Source organism: Vombatus ursinus, unplaced genomic scaffold, assembly GCF_900497805.2.
Source record: "Vombatus ursinus unplaced genomic scaffold, bare-nosed wombat genome assembly UNPS02014798.1, whole genome shotgun sequence".
Lineage (NCBI taxonomy): Eukaryota > Metazoa > Chordata > Mammalia > Diprotodontia > Vombatidae > Vombatus > Vombatus ursinus.
The window spans coordinates 81,402,367-81,423,561 of record NW_020954576.1 but is presented as its reverse complement, the minus strand read 5'-3'; the positions used below and the strand labels follow the sequence as shown (position 1 = coordinate 81,423,561).

The following is a 21,195-nucleotide window of genomic DNA, read 5'->3' as shown; positions in this document are numbered from 1 at the left end:
GTGGGAAGCCTATTGATCTTTTCCTTGGGAAGGGGATCAGGATACCAGGAGCTGAGAATCCTGCAGTTTAGCTTTGGAATCTATTCGTAGAGTTTTGCTGTTAGAAGGAACCTTACAGACCATCTGATTAAACTCTTTCATTCAATAGATGAAGTAACTAATGTCAAGAGGGAGAAGTGACCTCAGAGACCATTTAGTCCAACCCATGCCAGAAAAAGAATCCCATCTCCAGCCAACCAGTCCACGCACATTCATTAAGCATTTGCCACGTTCCAGGCACCATGCTCAGCACTGAGATAGAAAGAAAAAATCAAAATGGTCTCTGGTCTTAAGGAGTTTACATTCTGACAATGTTTATAAATTGGCACATAGAAGATATGTAGATGGAATATCCCTGACAAATGATCGTTCAGTCTAGCTGCTTGTGGGCTCGACTTGTAACATTGCTAGGTACAGCTCAAACCAATTAAAATGTAATTGGGAAATATTTAACAAAATGAATAAAATACAATAAAACATAAATAATATTAATATGTAGTTTTCTAAATCAATATGCAAGGATCCTTCTGTATGTTTTAGTGGACCTGGCTTCTCTTTGAGCTTGACGCTGCTGACCTTAACCTTTACTTGAAATTCTGTAGTGAAGTGGGGCTGAGCACAGATCCCTGACGTATTTCTTTGGAGACCTCCTTCCAAGTTGACCTGAAACTATTGAATGATTTATGCTTTGAGTCTGGTTTTCAGCCTGCCTAATTATATGGTCTTCCAGCTCACATCTCTCCATCTTTTCCAGAAAAATAACCTGAGAAGCATTGTCAAATATTTGCCCAACATCTAGCTAATTCTTTTGCTCTCAGGTTACTGGGCAGCGTTTCTGCCGCTGACTGCTTTGCCATCTCTACACTACCCTCTTTGGGAGGAAGGGAAGGTCTCAGACTGGCTGTACTGGTAAGCAGGGTCTCAGCCCAAACCCCAGCACAGCCTGATTGTCCTTGTGTTGGAAGGGCAGTCTGTGATAAGGTAATCAGATCTCTGCCTTACTTTCTTATTTCTCATCTCATGGATCCCACACACTCACTGTAGAGAGAAATCTTAGGAAGTTACACCAACTCATACACAGATGGAGGAGGATTGAACACTGTACTGTAGGAACTCCCCCAGTACTCTGACCTCATTCTGATCTGCTGAACTGAACAGTAGTATTGCTTCTTAAGAAGCACTTCCCCTTTCTTTCATGCCTGCTGTGCCCCAGCTCCCATTGCTACGTTGGTAAGCACTTCCTTCTATCACTATAGATGATGGCCCCAAATTTCTATCCTTGTTGCTATTAGTTACCAAGAGTGGAAGAATGCTGTGACTCCTTCCCTGGAACCTGCAAAATGTGCAAAACTATTCCATCTACCACCAGCAAAAAATGTCTGAATGCCGTCTTGGGGTGTCCAATCCAGCTTGGAGGATCGACATGGATCATAAAGCTGCAGAGATGGGGACAAAGGATTCTGGCATAGTGGAAGACGCAATTCTGCCACTAATTTAGTGTTTCTCTGGGTCTCTATTTCTTCATTAATAGTCAGCTAGGTGGTACTGCGGATAGAAAGCTGAGTGTGGAGTCAAGAAGACCTGAGTCCAAATTCATCTTTGGACGTGACTCTGGATGAACCAGTTAACCTCTGGCTGCCTCAATTTCCTCATTTGTAAAATGGGCATAATATTAGTATGTACCTCCCAAGTTTAGGGTGAGATTCAAATGAGATAATGTTTGTAAAGTGCTTAACATAGAGCCAGGGGCTTGTTTTCTTCCTTACTTCTTTCTTTTCTTTCCCACTCTTTTTCTTTCCTTTTTCCCTTTTTCCTCTCTCCCTCCTCTTTCCCTCCTTTCCTTCCTTCCTTCCTTCCTTCCTTCCTTCCTTCCTTCCTTCCTTCCTTCCTTCCTTCCTTCCTTCCTTATCAATAAAATGAGTTGGACTGAGTAGGCATGTCCCAAACTGGGTTCTACATAATCCTGATGCACTATGAAATATGAATAGGAATCCTATTAAAAATTCAGTGATAATAGCATTGATTAATAATTGAAAACTAATAAGTGCTAAAAAATTTATGGGTGCGCATACTTACAAATATATTCATGAATAGAGAGACAGACACACAGAAAAAGGCAGAAAAGCAGAGACAGAAACATGCAAAAACAGAGAGAGACAGAGAGAGAGCTGGACATGGTATATACTTAACAATGTGTTTAAAAATGAAAATAGATTTGATTTCTTTATAGGTGAAAAATTATGGATACTGATATGGGAATTATTTCTAACCCCGAGGTCTGTGTACAGCCAGATCAATGACTAGTTAGAACAAACACCGATATCCACACAATAGCAATGCATAGAGCATAGACAAGGTATACACTCAGGTATGGTCCCTTCCTGCCTCCCTCCTCCCAGCTTATAGGTATATATATGCTTATAATCAACACTGAATTAAAAGAAAGACTAAAGATAAGATATTTTGTGAAAATTTAATAGCTCCAGCCAGAAACATGTAAACACACATGCTGTGTTGTCTCTGAAAAAAAATGGAAAATAGAGAAATTTAAATATAATGATTATCACTATTTTTAGAGGAATATAACAGGTATCAGACAGAAGCTACAATGAGTAGTGCAGAAGAACCCTGAAATCACTACAGCTAGCAAATACTTGGCCCCCTCGCTAATTAGCAAGGCATGGCAGCCAAGGGCAGTTCTGGTATAGAGTACAAACTCATTTGGAAAATATTGTAGAGGAGGATGCTATAATACAGCCTCATAACATGGTGAAAAGCAGTAGAGGGGAAATGAGTTTGAAGAAAACTGTGTTTGAGACTTAACTAAGACTGATCATACCAAGAGCTTTATAAACAAAATCTGGAGAACAAATAAACACAAAATGGGACAGATTTCTAAACATCTCCATTCTCGTCTTCTGTGTTATTGAAATCACAATGTTTGTTCTCGAACCCTCCTGTATACTGTGAGCTATACAGGAAGTAGAAATAGCACATAATAAAATAAAGGTGAAAAGAATAGTTGGACCAGTCCAAGTGCACAAAGAGGAGATTTGTGCAGGATGTGACACAATTTTGAGAGTATGAAGGGATCAATTTTTGAGGCATATCAAAGAGGAGAAGATGCTAAATGATTGGTGAAAATCACTGAAAGGACAGCAGTTAAGTCATCTTTATGAAATCCTTATTATAAGGATGTTAAGGGCATCTCTGATGAAAAAAATGAGAAAGGAACATGCATTTTTTAATAGATGATTTCCTACAGAAGACTTCATGTTCACCTTGATACTGTTGACTGAAAGTGGGTGTATGGGGTGTTCCAGGAGAACTAGCGCCTCTGGTGGGAGGGCTTGCTGAGCCCTTCTCAAGGCTGCTCATCTGCCTTTGGTGTCTACCTGGCACTTATCTGTCACCTGTGGCTCCAAGAAGCTGTAGCATGCACAGCGATCAGCTAAAGATGGACTAAATCAGGTTGAGGGTAACCAACAGGCCTCAAATCTGTCAGTGAGTTAAGGGATGTCTATCCCAAGCATGTGAAGACTTCCCCCGGTAGAATGGGCATATAAGAACACTTTGTTCCAATGGCCATGAAGGCAGCTGAAGCAGGCACTGTGGAGTGCTTAGAGCTTGGTCAGACATGGAAGATGTCAGGGTCATCCGCTGCACCCTGGGCCATCGCCAGTCATCTTGACTTTTGTCTTGCCACTGGATTTCAATGATAAAGGAAAAAAGTGTGAGACTGACGACTTTGTGCAGCTCTGCCTCACTTAAATCCGGATCATGCATGAATCAAGACCTCATTCCGTGATGTCATTGGTCCTCTTCAAAACCTAAGGACAAATGATAACAATAAGTGGCTGAAAGTACAGAAAATATATGATACTGTTATTTTTATTATTTGTTGATTGCAAGAAAAAAGCCCATTTAATTCGATAAAGCAAAACATAGCCTTAAAGGCTCTTGCCCAACAAGATTTCTTCAATGTGTAGGTGTAGGTCATGCAAGAAGTCTTGAAAGAGTCCACCATGGAGAGAATTTTGTTCAATGATCCTCTGATTCTCAATAGCAAGTATGGCATCAGGGAGGGAGGCATTGCTCATCAATATGATCCTTGTTTGGAGGTGTGGAAGACAGACTTCTTCTAGATGTTGAAATTCCCAAGATGCTTATGTTTGTGGATAACATTGTTTTGTGGGGGTAGATTTTCAACCTTTAGAATATATTAGGGCCTACTCAGTGACATGTATGTCCACTTAAAAGAGATCAGCCTAGCAATTCACCTAGGAAAAAAGTCAATGGAAGCTGCTAATTGCCCAGACTAGTGACATGCAGTTAAATGGACAGGCTGTTGTATTAGTCTGTCGATACATATTATTTGGATAGATGTTGAAGATGGACAGTGAGCTGAGCCCGACTGGAAGAGAAGGAAGAGAGTAGGATGGATTACATTTGAGAAATTGCACAGTGTTTTTTCAGAGCTCTCATACTGTCTCCTGACATGAAAACACATCTTTATAGCATCAGTATTCTCTTAGGGATGCTATATGACTTTAAATCATGAAACATCACAAGCTCCAAAGAATAAAAATTGTAGGTCACCCAAAGGGCAATGGAGAGATAGACACATGGTGGCTTCTTTAGGCCACAACATAATACCAGTGACAACTTGTGAGCAAAAAGTCATGCAAAAGATATCATCTAGGAAAGATATCTGGAAAAGGGGGCAGGCTGGTCATTTAGACAAAAAGATAACAGATAACAGATGAATAGCCTGAATGTTGTATTAGTCATCATGAAATGTTAAAAGATTCAGAAGAAAGCCTCCAGCATGTTGTATAAATCATTTGTGGAGGATTTATGGGAAGACAGGGACATGTGGTATGAGCAGACATGGATGGGTTTCTGTCTGCATGATTGGAGAGAATACCCACACCAAGGAAATCGTAGATTCATTGAAGCATTGAAGTCCTGAAATATATAAAAACAATCATAATATGCACCAATTGAAGAGTCTGAACATAGTCTTTATTTCTTCTATTATGCTTTAAAATCTCCCTTTTCTCAATATTTCACATTTCCAGAATATCCTTCATGGGTTCGCAATTTATTTCAAACCCGAATATGTTCCATGGCTCCATTAGTTTGTGAAATAATGAATTAGATCATAGTGACATTGATTTAGAGCTGGAAGGGACCTTAGAAGTGATGTAGACAATCTTCCTCATTTTATAGTCAAGGACAAGGACAAAAGAGATTCAGTTACTTAATATAGTTACTTAATATAGTTAGTAGCAGAACTAGGATTCAAACTGTGATCTTCTGGTTTCAAAGCCAGGGCTCTTTCTACTGTAGTATAGTGGAATGAAGGAAGGAAGGATGGAAAGAAAGAAAGAAGGAAAGAAGAAATAGAAAGAAAGCCCGTCTGTAAAAGATAGCATATTTGATCATTGGAGTAAGGCCCACATTATTTTCCAGCTTCAGGTGTCTCAAGGTCAATAGACTTAAATGGCAATTAGAAACAGGGAATGTCTTCACTTACATTCTTGTTGGGTAGTGGGAGAACCATATCTGTTCCTGGAACTCAAACCCTAACCCTTTATTCCCTCATCACATTTATTTAATACTTGATCCCAAGTGTCTTCAGCATGGAGGAGGGAAGGTATTACTTGTAGGATCAGCTACTAGTATCCCCAAATTTGTGTCATTGAGCCCAGTCTTTTACTTTACAAATAGGGGGAACTGAGACCTAGAGAGATGATATGATTTGCCCAGGATTCTTCTAGTTAGGAAGCCTGTGGAATGCTTTTCCTGCAGTGCTGGGTGTCCTACCCCACATCTGAATCTCCTGTGTAAGTTTATGTACTTCCCCCTCACCTAGATCTTGGATTTGTGCTCCTGGGAGGGTGGAGAGTCCCTGAGGGGCTCTACCAGTCTGTGCCTATCAGTCAGATACTGGAGTAAATCAGAGTAACCAGTCTAAGATGTTCAGATTGCTAGGCGTGGTGGCCACTGATAAGAATCGCCCCTAGATTTCAGACTAGTTTATTCAGACGTGTCTGAACAGGTGACTCTGATTAACCCTCCCCTCTGACATTCTCTATCATCGTTCCTCCCCATTGTTGCCACCCGGGAGGAACATTGGGGGAAAGAATTATACTGCTTTAGAAGCTGTTAGGGTTGGGGAACTCTCTCAAAGCGTTAAGGAGGTCTTATAGTCCCTAGAGTGAGGGGGGAATCCTGACCTACTCCAATGGGGTGGGGCTCCTGGGTATCTGGTGCCTTCCTAAAAGTAGGATTCCTGGATATCCCCAGTGTGCTCCTTGTAGTAGGATTCCTAGCTATAAGCAAGTGTCTCTTGCTGAGATGGAAGACCTTTTTTTTCTGATTCGTAGCTGTCTTAGGATGATCCCTCTAATCATGGACATAAATGCTTGTCCCCCCCTTCAGGGACTATCACTGAGTAGCCAGTACTGATCCTTTCCCCCATCCTCCTCTCTGATATGAACTGGTTTAAAGAAAAGAAAAAGTAGGTCAGTCAGCTTATTACATTTATCTACAAAGTTAGTTCTCTGACCGGAGCAGTATACATTTTTGGACTCAGAGCAGTTTTGCTGAGAAGTTGTTGACTCATTGACTGCTTCTACGGAAATGATCTGGGAGCCCATGATGTACTTCCCCTGCCATAGATGTAAAAGAAAAACCTCTGGGTTACAAATTGGGGGCTGGAGATAGGAAAAGGATTTAGTGAAGGGAAGAGCGTGCACAGGGAAAGCAGCTGCTGCTTGTACTTGACCACAGATTCATGGAACATTAGAACTGAAAGAGACCTCAGAGACTGTCCAGTGCAGTGGTCCTCAACCTTTTTGGTCTCAGGACCCCTTTACACTCTTAAAAATTGTGGAGGACTCCCCAAAGAACTTTTGTTTGCTTTTTTTTTCTATCGACGTTTACCATATTAGAAATTAAAACCTCTTAGTGTTACTATGAAAATAGTTTTGACTTTGCAGACCCCCTGAAAGGGCCTTAAAGGCCTTCGGGGGCAGTCCCTTGACCACACTTTGAAAACTGCCAGTCTAGTCCAATTGCCTTACTTTACAAATGAGGAAACCAAAGTCCAGATAGGTGATTTGTCCAAGGTCACACAGGTAGTAAGTAAGAAACCCAGGATTCAAACCCAGGTCATCTGACCGCAAATCCGCGGTTCTTTATTGCACCTGGAGCAATATCCTTTGCACTGCTGTAGCTCTGTAGCAGTGAGAGTATGCCTCATATATATGGTCTGGTACTATAGTTATTTGGGGCTATAGACCCTTCTCTCTCCTATTCGATTTTCATGGACCCCAAGGGCATTTGTCTTCTTATCAAATTTGCAGATGACTCAGAGCTAGCTGAGGTAACTACCATCACACTGGATGAATGATTCAGGATCTCTAAAGATCTTGACAGGTTAGAGCATTGAGCCCAATCTAATAAGATGACGTTTGAAGTAATCAGCTTTAGAAGTACAAAGGTGGGAAGGTATGGCTCTTTAAAAGATCTAGGCTTTTGCTTGTTGTTCAGTTGTGTCCGACTTTTTGTGACCCCATTTTGGGGTTTTCTTGGCAAAGATTCTGGAGTTGTTTCCCGTTTCCTTCTCCAGGTCATTTTATAGATGAGGAAACTGAGGCAAACAGGATTATGTGATTTGCCCAGGGTCACACAGCTAATAAACCACGTCCAGTGCCCCATCAACTCTGCTACCTAGCTGCCAGGATTTCCTTTAGTAGACTGAACTCTCAATGTGGGTCAACAATTTAATATAACAGATAAGCAACCTGAAGCAGTCTTAGGTTACTGTAAGAGAAGTACTAGTTTTTGTAATCTGGCTCCCACCCTGTGCTGCATGCAGATTACATGAAGAGGTGACTTCTAATTGGCTGAGAGAAGGCTGAGCACAATGCTGTGTACTTGCCATAAAGGACTTACGTGAGTTTGTTACATTATTCTTAGGAGAAATGTGCAGAAATGAACTCCAAAGAGGCAGTGGAGGTAGAAAGATTTTGAATAGTGAATTGTAGCCTTCTGAGCTATGTATATGTATATATACATATATATATAAAATGTATATATGTATAAATGTGTGTATGTATGAAAGTGTATATGTGTATATGTTACTAAAGCCCACAACTGCACTAAGACTTTTGGGCACCCTGTATATATGTTATATATGTATATGTAATATATTATAAATGTTTTATATATACACACACACACACACACACACACACATATACATGTATATATGTATATGTTCTCTCTTCTCATAGAATGTAAATTCCTTAAGGTTATATGTATGTATGCATATATACATATAAATATATATGTATATACCCTGTATATATGTTATCTATGTATATGTCATATGTTATATGTGTATATATGTATATGTTCTCTCTACTCATAGAATGTAAATTCTTTAAGGGTAGAGAATATTTCATTTTGTCTGTTTATCCCTGGTGCCTAACACAGTATTTGGCATATAGTTAGTGTTTAATAAATGTTTATGTGTTAATCAATTGACTCAGGGTGGTGATAGTTTGTGGTATTCTGCCCTGGACTTTTCAGATCTGGAGGACAATTGTTCAGTCATTTTTCAGTCATGTCTTACTCTTTGTGACCTCATTTGGGGTTTTCTTGGCAAAGATACTGGGAAGGTTTGCCATTTCCTTCTCCAGCTCATTTGACAGATGAGGAAACTGAGGTAAACAGGGTTAAGTGATTTGTCCAGGGTTGCATAGCTAGTAAGTTTCTGAGGTCAGATTTGAACACGGGAAGGTGAGTGAGTCTTTCTGACTCCAGGCCCAGTACGGTATCCATGGGCCACTTAGTTGCCCCATATCTGGGGTGTGCATTTTTGAGAAATACATTGAAAAGCTTGAGAACATCCAGAGGAAGGGCAACCAGGATGATGAAGAGCCCTGAGATGATGCTCTTTGAGGACTGGTGTAAAGCACTGAGGATGTCAGCCTGGAAAACAGGAATTTGGGGGGATATGATTTCTGTTTTCAAAAAGTAAAAAGGGCTATCCTATGGGAGAAGGATCTGACTTCTGCTTATTTCTAAAGGACACAACTAGAGCCATGGTAGAAAGTACAAAGAGGAAAAATTAAGCTTCATAAAAGGGAAAATCTCCCAACCATCAGAGTGGCCCAGTAGTGGAATGAACTGCCTCAGTGTGTTCCTTGTTGAATAAAAGCTGAATGATGGTTTGTCAGCTACCTTATAAGAGGGGTCCTTGTTCGGCCGTGGGTTGTACTTGGTGACCTCTGGTGCCCTTTGCCTCTCTGTACTTCTACATTCTTTGTTTCCATCCAGAACACTTACGGTGGGGTCTTCTATTCATGAAATAAAACGCTATTGCTGAATGAACAGAATGAAAAAAAACAAAACACGGAACAGTTAAATAACAAAGCCAGGTTGAATGTGATTAAATACCCAAATAAGTGGTATGTGGAGCTCATCAGCAGCACTGACAATTGACATTAGATGGACAGAGGTTATGAAAGAAATGCCTCTGTGGGGTCATGGCAGGGTAAGTGAACCTTGTTTCCCTCTATGGAGCATTTCTGGCAAATACCATCTAGGACCTAGTCACTAGGTGGTCACTGTGCCACACGCGGCTGGAGAGTAAGCCGGAGTCAGTAATCCAGGTGAGAGGCATTTTCACCTTCTCAGATCCCTAGAGTATCACACAGAGAGCAGTTATTTACTAAATGATATTGTAGGTAAGCAGTATTTTTATCAACAGATGCTCTAGGGAACAGAGAGTGAGAATCTAACTTCCAAGGAGCTACTAAACCCAAGAGGAAAGATGGGTTATAAACAATCCCAGTATCAGATTTATTTCCCATTTTGGGGAAATTTTGCTGTCAGATAAATGCTCCCTTTCTTTTTTCCCCCCGATTTAACTGATAAAATTTTTTTATTTCACCTTTGAATTCTTTTACACTCTGCCTCATTATTCCATGTAAGGTAAAACTAGAACTGTTTAAAAGACAGACACAAATCTAGTACATCAATAACCAGAGATTTTGTTTTTGCTGTGTACTGTTTTCACAACCCCCTGTCTGCTATGCAATATACCCATCACAGAAGCAAACACATTAGGCAGAATACTGGTCAGTAAAAAACACAGCAAAAAAGAGCTACCAGATATACAGAAAGACTCAGTTCCATATTCCTGTAAATGTTCCCTTTCTTAAGATGGAGAGAGAATTTTACTAGAAAGATATTTTTTCCTTTCTTTTTTCCTTAATAGTATTTTATTTTTTCCAATTATACATAAAGCTTCAACATTCGCTTTTTACAAGATTTGGAGTTCCAAATTTTTTTCTCCCTCCCTCCTTCCCTCTTCCCCAAGACATCACGCAATACATGTACAATCATATTAAATATATTTTCACATTAGTCATGTTGTGAAAGAAGAATCAGAACAAAAGGGAAAAACCACGAGAAAGAGAGGGAAAAAAAAGAAAATAGTGTGCTTTGATCTGTATTTAGACTCCATAGTTCTTTCTCTGGATGTAGATAGCATATTACATCTTGAATCTTTTGGAATTGTCTTAGATCATTGTATTGTTGAGAAGAGCTAAATCTATCAAAGTTGGTCATTGCACAATGTTGCTGTTACTGTGTACAATGTTCTCCTGGTTCTGCCTACTTCACTGAGCATCTTTCCAGGTTCTGAAATCCTCCTGCTCATCATTTCGAATAGTACAATAGTATTCCATTACATTCATATACCACAATGTGTTCAGCCATTCCCCAATGGTTGGACATCCCCTCAATTTCCATTTCTTGGCCACCACAAAAAGAGCTGCTATAAATATTTTTGTACATTTGGGTCCTTTCCCCTTTTTTATGATATCTTTGGGATACAGACCTAGCAGTGGTAAAGATATTTTCTTTTCAACACATACCAGTGCTTACCCTTCCATCTGCCAATTATTATATTTTTCGAACTTCATAGGGACAGTAAGAAGCACTTCTGAGTCATATCTGAAGGTCAAAAAATAGGGCCAGTATCCCCAAATTGCCAGCAGCATTAGGCATTATCTTAATACCTACCTACTGCTTATACACTCACACTCTTCTTCTCATGTTTTACTTTCAAAGTAAAAATGAGGTTATCATTATTTCCTCCACTTCCCTTTCCTTTCATCATATAGGTTCTAAATAAATGCCTATAAATTGATTGACTTGTTACTGATTGAATCATCACACCCATCCCTTTGCTAAGGCGGGTCCAGGTCAGGCCAGGCTATATGCCATTTGTAACATGATGTAGTTCCTAGTTGGAGTGATGGTGTCCCAAGAGAGGCAGTTTAACTTCAGAGAATGGAAATCTATTGGCTTCCAGTCTTATATTGAGTTAAATCTTCACATACATCAATCATTCATTTGCCCCTTAAACATTTTCAGAGCCTTCTCCCTGACTAGGTTTGAATTTTACTCAAGAGTTTGACTTTTTCTGGAGTTTGGAATGTGGGTTCTTCTGTGCTTTACAGTTCTAGAGCTTTTGAATCCCAAGTGGGCTCCATAGCATGTGTAATTCCAGAAAACAAGAGTTATGTTTCAGAAGGAAAACATGAGAAAGCTTTGAACAAGTTAAAAATATTATATAAATGCCAAGTGTTTTATTAAAAGAGGAAGGAAAAAATGGCTCACACTGTTTGTTTCTTTCCTTTATCTGCCAAAGGGTCATATTAGTGACAAGATGATATCACTGCTGGGTACAGATCATTATTTCTATCACATGAAAGTGGGGGAGGCTGGGAAGGCACAAAGCAATAACAGATCTGCCTTTTTAGCAAGTGATGATAGTGTTCCTACCACCTCTTCATCATGGATTTAGAACTAGGAGGGGGCCCTGAAGGTCGTCTAGTCCTAACACCTTCATTTTACAGATGAGGAAACTAAGGCATAGAGATGTTCATTGACTTATCAAAGTTACATGGGTAACTTTGACATTAAACCAGCAGCAGCAGCAGCAGCAGCAGCACTGACTATATTGAGGAAGCATTCACAGGTAGCTAGTATTTGGTTGGGCAGTCTCACAGACCTCAGGGCCTCCTGCCCCCTTAGAGATTCAATTCAGAGGCAGCAAGGTGGCCCAAGGGTTGGAGTGCTGGACTTGGAGTCAGGAAGACCTGAGTCTAGATCCTATCTCAGATACTTACTAGCCATGTGAGCCTTAACACAAGCTGCTTAACCTCTTTCAGCCTCAGTTTCCCCATCTGTAAAATGGGGATAATAACCACTCCTACCTGGCAGGATTGTTGTGAGGATTAAAAGAGAGAACACCTGTAAGGCATCTGTAAATTTTAAAATATTGTAAAAAAAAATTCCTATGCCTGAGTTAAGTTGGCATGTGGCATACAAGCAACTGTGTAGGAATTCGGGATTGTATGTATGCCCTTAGGAGACATAGGCTGGGTACCTTTCTTTGTAGATTAAATACTTCTCCAGTAGAGTAGCCCGGCACTGGGTACAGTTAATGTGTTTAGCTAATGCTTTATGATGGTGGATGATAGGTGATACAGCAGTCCACACCACACTGTGGAATAAGAAGAGGCCTATTTGGAGCTTCATTTGAGTTTTAAGGGCTACAGCAGAGAGGAGGCCTGCTGCTAAGTTGTTTCTGGATCAGTAACAGTAACAGCTTTAAAAGGGGGTCCTTCTGAGATTATATTCAAAGTGATTTTTTCAGTATGGATTGGGGCAATGTTTTCCCATTTTTTTTTCCTGGGCCTCAACATATCCCTGAACTCAGTAAAGCAGACTGAAACACATTAGGACACAGTCCCCCTACTTCCAAGCATCTGTTCCTATGAGCAGCCACATACATACATTTATGCACAGTCACACACCAACAGAGCTATAACTGAGAATTCTGGCACATTCAGTTGAGGCAAGTCAGGGATGAGGTCCTGGACCACTGCAAGGTCCATTGCAGGAATTCTTTGTGAGATAGGTCCCCAAACCAAGTGGTAATCCATCCCAGACCTGCTGGTGTGTTGGTGAGAGGAGGTGCCCTCAGAGTCAGACCTAATGGGCAGATTACCTCCATTATCCAGCGTGACTAGAAGAAGCGTACCCTCTCTCATGCCAGTGTCCTGGGAAAAGGCCCAATAGCCCCATGCTAGGAACAATACTATATCTACCATGTTCCCACTTCTTTATTATCATGATTACACTGTCCTCTAATAAAAATGGGGTGGGAGGAAACCTAGAATATTGTGACATACTCCAAGCATCTTTTCATTTATGGAGAAGAGTCAAGTATAAGGGACTGCTGAATATACTACTATACTTTTCTTGAGGTTCAATGGGAGATTATCTTATAGGTAAGACCACTTTGCAATGGTCATTTTGGTATATCAATCATCTTGGATGAGGTCTGAGACAGTCATGATTAACAGTGAATTCTGCATGAGAGTAAATAGTCCACAAAGTAGAAGGTCAGGTTCCAGTGTAATCATTTTAGCGGTATGTTTTCATTCAAGAAAACACAGTCACTTGTACAAGTGGACTAGAGAACGTGAGACTTTTCTACCCTCGGCTGAAATTTTATTTAGAATGCTTTTTATCAAGTCTTTGATACACTTTGTTTTAAGAGGTAGTGTGGTGGAGTGGACAGAGATCTGGCCTTGGAGCCAGGAAAACCTGGGTTCAATTCCCATGTCTTATACTGGCTGTGTGGCCCTGGGCAAGTCATTTAATTGTCTGGTGGTACAGTAGCTCTGCAACACTATAAGTTACTGAGAAAATGTGAGCCTGTATTGGGAGAGGGAGTTTCCTTATCCCAGGAGTTCCAGATCCTGAAGAAATTCCAGGTCCAGTTTCTGTCCCTTTCCCCTTATTTTGACACAGCAGACATATCCCAAGAAATTCCCAAACAACATCTCTTAGCTCTCTCAAATTCCATTCCTTGAAAAGAGTTTAGGAACCGACCCCTCCAGTAAGTGATTGGGACTCTTGACTTGTGAAGTTTATTATTCATTAACAAAGAGCAGCTAGGTGATGTAGTGGATAGAGTGACAGGACAGGCTTGGAGTCAGGAAGACTCATTTTTCTGAGTCCAACTCTGGCCTCAGATGCTTACTAGCTGTGTGACCCTGGGCAAGTCACTTAACCTTGTTTGCCTCAGTTTTCTTGTCTGTAAAATGAGCTGGAGAAGGAAAAGGCAAACTACTCTAGTATGTCTGCCAAGAAAACCCCAAATGGGGTCACAAAGAATTAGACACAATTGAAATGACCAAACAACAACAACAACAACAGATTCATTAACAGAATGCTTTAATTCTTTGGTACCTTTGGAAACCTTTGGTTTCCCATTTATTGTATCTGACCTCAGTTTTACTCCCTGTTAGTGCTGTCTTCATTTGCTTTGTTATAGTCCACCATGCAAATTGTTCTTCTGGCCATGATTTCTTTGCTGGGTCACTTCATGTGGATCTTCCCATGTTCTCTGAATTGTTTATTCATTCCTTACAAAGCAATAATGGTACATTATATCAGTATACTTCTACTTGTCCAGACATTCTCTCATCATTTGTTTTCAGCCTTTTTTTTTTTGCTCTTACCAACAGTGCTACTGTGACTATTTTTGTATAAGTGGGTCCCTTCTTGCTGTCATTTACTTCCTTGGTGTACAAACCCATTAATGAGATTGTTACATCAAGGGTAAGGACAATTTAATAGTACATAAGCTCTTTGTGGTAAGAAACTGCTTTTCTCTTTTGGCTCTGGATCCTTAGCACCTAGCTTTGAATTTGGTAGGTACTGCAATTTTTGTTGGATTCATTTAGATTTAGTAACTTTTCTTAGATAATTCCAAATTGTTTCCCAGATTTTTTGGTAAAAATTTATAAAGCACATGGACTTGGCATGTGCTGAACACTGATGATGCATTTCCCTCATCATGCTCATTTCCATCATCATGAGGATAGGCTAAGTGTGAAGGAATATGTAAGTATTGCTTGTTGTTTCTCACTTGGGGCAAAGTTCAAAGCCGGGGAGTACGTTTCCGGATTGCACACTCAGCAAATGAGCTGAGCTTTGCACAGGTGTTCATTCATCACTCTAATTAGCTCTTCTCCCTGTTCTTTAGCAGGAAGAGGGTCAAGACCAAATCTATGCATCGTGAGGTTTTTCTTTTTTTCAAGAGTACAAATCGCTGAGTGGGTCTGAAGTTACATAATTATTGTAACTATTCTTGTTTATAGGACATGTCTTCCTAGGGGACCCTGGGCACTTCACTGACTAGAATTAAAACTGTCACTTGGGTGGCCAGACAGGGTAGCACATTCTGGGACTGGAACAAGTCAGGGCATTTCTAACTCATAATAATGCAAAGTCTGGTCTAGAGAAGTTAGAATCCTTAAGTGACATTTATCCTTACAGTACTTAGTAAGGCAGGTTTAGGAGACTGTCCTGTTGAATAAAGAGGGAAATAAAGAGAGAGATATTCAGAGATTTACCTGAGGTCACACAGCACTTCCACTGAGAGCAAGAATTCTAAGAGAAAATCTTTCTGGGTCTTGTCTCATATAATATTGTTTCCTATGGTGTTCTTAATCATTGTACATTTGGGAAAGGGAGGGAAATGGTACGACATAAGGATTAGTTTATGGAATTGGGTATGTTAGCCTAGGTGGTGCAGTAGATAGAGCACTGGGTCTGGAGTCAGAAAGACCAGAGTTCAAATCTGACCTCAATCACTTACTAGCTGTATGATCCTGGAATTAATACCTGCCTGCATAAAATTGGAAAAGGAAATGGCATCTAGTATCTTTGCTAAGAAAGGCTCAAGGACAGTTGGTTGAAGGGGTCATGAAGAGTTGGACATGACTGGACAAAAACAACTGCATGTTAGCCTAGAAGAGAATAAAAGATTTGGGGAGAAAAAAGATTTGGATGTTAACAGTCATCAGGTCTTTGAGGAGATGTATAGAAAAGAGATTAGAGATGTTCTGAAGAGTGTGTTGTTAAATGTTTAGCAACTGGTTCTCCAAAAAAAAAGTGTGTACAACAGATTTTAAAGTTGAATCTGCAGTATGAGTATTTTCTCCCTCACTTTCCTAAGTCTAAACAATCAACAGAATGATTAATCAAGCCCTGATTTATAACATTTGTCAATTTCTGAGGTGTGAATGTTTACACTGAAAATTTTAACAAATAGTGGCTCTCACAAGTTAATTCACACTTACTTATTCCAAGACATCACTGGTATTCCACTTGGCCCTAGAGATTAGAACTAAATACAGAAGTTGCAGAGAGACAAATTTTGTCTTGTCCTTCATGAATTCAAGTCATTTTGCCTAGATAAACTAAGTCCTCAGGTATGGAAAGATCTGCTAGATGTGATTGTTGAACTTCAGAAAGTTACAAGAGGGCAGAAGGGAAAATGCTGTTTTGGTCTTCAAAAAAGGAAAAGAAAATAGTCTCCAGACTATGGACCAGAGAGGATTGACTAAATTCCCAAGAAAATTCTAGGAGGGATCCTTAAGGAGATGATTGGCCATTATCATGAAGAAGGAAGGGGTGATTACAAAAATGCTTGCTCTGTACTGTGTCCTGATGAGATCATACTGGATATATTGTGGTCGGCTCTGGGTATCAGAATTTAAGAAAGACACTGAGAGGCCTTTTTCTGGATGCTCAGGGTAGTGAAGGGCCTTGAGTCCTTGGCATGTAAGAAACAGTTGAAGGAACAGGGGTTGTTTAGCATGAAAAAGAGAAGACTCAGGAGTGTCATAATAGGTATTTTCCAATATTTGAATGGTTGGTGTTTGGAAGAAAGATTAGACTTGTTCTCTTTGGTCCTAAAGAGCTGAGCCATAAGCAATGGGAAGAAACTGCAAAGAGGCAAAACTAGGATCAGTGTCAGGGACAACAAACAAACAGCTTCCTAACAATTAGCTCTCTAAAGTGGAATGGGTTCTTTCAGGAGTGAGGAGTTCCTCTTCATAAAAAATCTTTAAATAGAGGCTGGATGACCACTTGTTGAGTATTTTTTAAAATGTGGATTTTGGGGGGGTATAAATGGCCACGGAGGTCCCTTCTAAGTCTAAAATTCTATGTATCTGGAATAAAAAACATCACAAAAATTACAAGTGTCCAAAAGTGCAATGGGATAACTTTGGAAGAAATGAGTCCCCCTGCCCCCAATAATTGGAGATATTCAAGAGGAATCTGAAGAGTCACTTGTCAGGGACATTCTTGTTCAAGTGTGTGTTGGACAAGATGACCTCTAAGGGCTACTCCAATTCTGAGATTCTGTGATCTGGTGAGCTTTTTGTTTGTTTGTTTGTTCATTTATTTATTTGTAGGAGACGACTTGAGAAGTACAGCTGTATTCTCCACATCCACTGCTTTTTAATGACATGAGACTAGTAAGAAAGCTAGGTGACACAGTGGATAGAATACTAGGCCTAGAGTCAGGAAGACCTGAGTTCAAATCTGACCTCAGATGCAACAAATGTGACTTTGGGCAAGTCACTTAATCTCTGTTTGCCTTGGTTTCCTCATATGTAAAATGAGGATAATAATAGCAGTTATCTCCCAGGGTTATTGTAAGACTCAAATGAGATATTTGTAAAGTGCTTGGTATGCAGTAGGTACTATATAAATGTTAGCTATCATCATCATCATCATCATTCTTATTGTTATTACACAGAGACTATGCTGCTTTTCATCCAGGAGGATGACAATACTTAATAATTTTATATTTTATTGACTTTTTAACATTACTTTCATATATGCATATTTATCATCTCTGTTTGCCTATCTAATCTCATTCCTTTGATTTGGGTAGGTAGTAGACTAGATGCCCCCCCTAAGTACCTTCTAATTTCAAGATTTTATGATTCCAAGATTTGTGCCTATATATAGGCCACTTCCTTCAAATAAGAGCTCTTTGAAAAAAACAAAACAAAACTAATTATACACTAAAAAAAGAATTACTCAAAATCACTATATAAAATATATATTGTTAAATTTCCTTCCATTTCAATAAAGCTGTTTTATTCATTTTTATCATCACTATTCTCTTGCTTGGTCTTAATCACTTTTGTTGAGGTTATTTTCCTGCTGACCCTCCTGCAATATGGCATATTCAGTACCATCCATCAGTATTGAGTGTAGTTATCAGGTCACCTTTTAGTTGTCTATAATCCAAATGTGTTGAGGGGAAATCACAACCTATATATGGACCACTATGATATTTCACTGGCTGTGGGGATGGGTATGCTCTGAACCCTTACCATTTTCACCTGGCCCTGTCTGTTAACAATAGTATATGTTTGGAAAAGAACTTATCATCACTACTAGATGAAAAGTCAAGACCTATCTTTTTCAAAATTCTGATATTATCATTCATATTTTTAAACTTTTAGTAAGACTTTGGTTTTTATGACACCTTCATTTATGAATATATCCCTTTCCATTCTCAGAGAGCCATCCTTTTAGGAGAAAATCAAAAAAAGAGAAAAAAGCAGTTCAGCAAAATTAACTGATATATCAACCAAGTCTGATAGCGTATACAGTGTTTCACATCCATAGTCCTAACATTCGCAAAGAAGGGAGGGCCATCTTGGTCATAATAATTACACAGTGTTTTGTTGTTGTTGTTGTTTCAATTTATATCATTGTAGTTATAGTACATATTGTTTTCCTGATTCTGTTTACTCCTTTGTACCTCGGTTCATATAAGTTTTCTCATAATTTTCTGATTTTCCAATCATTTCTTTTGGCCCAATAATATTCTATTACATGCACATCCTTCAATTTGTTTAGTTATTTTCCAATCATTTGGCACCTAATTGTTTCCAGCTTACTAAAGCCCTTTTTCAACAGATGGTGTATCAATGAAAGAATTGAGACTAATCACCAAAAGTTTGAGCTATTACAGTAAGTAGCTGGTTGAAAGATGCTATTGAACATCATACCTAGATGTTGCTAATAGGTATCATGCAGCATGGAAAAAGTAGGAAATATGTTGTAGAATAAACTTCAAGCCCATGTCACAGAAACACAGAATTTCAAAGTTGGTAAAGACCTCAGAGGTCACCTAGTCCAACATGTCCCTGAACAAGAATCCGTATTTCATCACCCTCAACAGGAGTTTGTCTAGCCTTTATCAGAAGACATTCAGCAGTGAGGAATCTGTTACCTCCTAAGGCAGCTTATTCTATTTTGAACAGTGACAATAGTTAGGAAATTTGTCTTCATATCAAATCTAAATTTGCCTCTCTCCAACTTCCACCCATCATTCCTAGTTCTATGTTTTGGGGCAAAGCAGAGCAAGTCCATACCCTGCTCTACATGCTAGTCATTTAAACACTTGAAGACACTTCTTATGTCCCTTCAAAATTTCTACAAATGAGTATCTGTGTGTGTATGAGAGCTAACGGTTGAATGTGTCATCACACATGTAGAACCAATGAGCCCAGCACCAAATAGTCAGAATTTGATTAAAGCTCAAGAGTTAACTTAGAAATATGTTTTGCAACATTAAAAATGGATGAATTCTTGCCAACCAATCAATTAACCAAAAGCATTAATTAAGTGCTTACTATGTGTCAAGCACTGTGCCAAGAAAAAGCAAAAATAGTCCCTGTCCTTGAGAAGCTTGCCTTCATAGTGTATATAAGTATAAGATAAGTATAAAGTAGATGGAAGATAACTTTGAAAGCACCAGCAGCTTTAGAGACCAGGAGAGGTCTCCTGAAGAAGGTGGCATTTGAGCTGAGTCTCAAAGGAAGTCAGGGATTCTGAGAGTTGGAGGTTGGGAAGGATAGCATTCCATTTATGGGGAATAGCCAGTAAGACAGCATGGATACAGGAGATGAAACGTCATGTGTTATGAATAGTAAGTAGGTCAGTAGGGTTAAGTCAGTTTTCCTAGAGTGGAATAGTATATAAGAAGATTGGAAAGGAAGGAAGGGGGCAGGTTGTGAAGAGCTTTAAATGCCAAATAGAGGACTTTATATTTTATTCTAGAGGCAGTAAGGAAGTTACTTATGGTCAGACCTACCATTTAGGAAAAATACTTTGTCAGCTGAATGGAGGATGAACTGAAGAAAGAAGAGACTTGAGGCAGGGAGACTAATTAGAAGGTTGTTGCAATAGGATGACGGCTGTGTAACTGGGGAGAAGGGGACATAAATGAGAGATATTGTAGAGAAAGTAATAGCAAGATTTGGCAACTGAATGGATAAGCAGTTGACCAAGAGAGAGGAATCAAAGATGGCACATAGGTTGCAAATCTACATACTGGGAGGATTGTGGTTCCCTCTTTAGTAGCAGGGAAATTCAGAAGATGGAAGCGTGTTAGGGGAAAGATAATGAATCTTGTTTTGGACATGATACATTTGAAATGGCATCAGCATCTAATTCAAAACATTCAAAAGCCAAATGGTGATGTGGGATTAGAGCTTAGCAGAGACTAGGGTTGGATAAACAGATCTGGGAATCATCTACATAGTGATAATAATTGTGAACTCATGGGACCTGATGAGATCATTCAGTGAGAGATAAAAGAGAAAAGAGTAGCAAAGTCTAGGAGAGATCCTTGGATGACACACAAAGTTAGTTGGCATGACACAGATGAAGAGGTTGAAAAGAGGTAATGAGGTAGGTAGGAGGAGAAGCAAGCAAGAGAGTGGTGTCAGGAGAACCTGGAGAGGAGAGAGTGTCCAAGAGGAAGGATGTCAAATGCCGCAGAGAAGACAAGAAGGATATAGATCAAGAAGAGACCATTAGATTTGGTAATTAGTCATTGGTAACTGTGAAGAGAACAGTTTCAGTTGAATGACTGGTCTAGAAGCCAGATTGCAGAGGGTTTAGAAGACAGAGACAATAGTTATAGAAGGCTTTTCCAAGGAATTTATCTGAGTGGGGAGAGATATAGGATATAAAATGAAGGCATGTGAAAGGTGTTTTTTTTTTTTTAACAATGGGGGAGACTTGGCCTTATCTGTAGGCAATAGGGATGGAACTAGTAGAGAGAGTGGGAATGTGGGTGGGGACAATCTGCTGGAGAAGACAGAAGGATTAGGGTGAGCAAAGGAGTTGGGAAGAAGAGGAAGACTGTGAGCCAGACACTAAACTCAT

General features: G+C 39.6%; 1 protein-coding gene across 2 annotated transcripts in view; it reads left to right on the top strand.

Annotated features, from left to right (window-relative positions):
• The window catches only part of LOC114050199 (protein cornichon homolog 3), a 176,841-nt gene that overhangs the window by 110,595 nt on the left and 45,051 nt on the right, over positions 1-21,195 (top strand). The gene's annotated exons all lie outside the window — the stretch shown is intronic.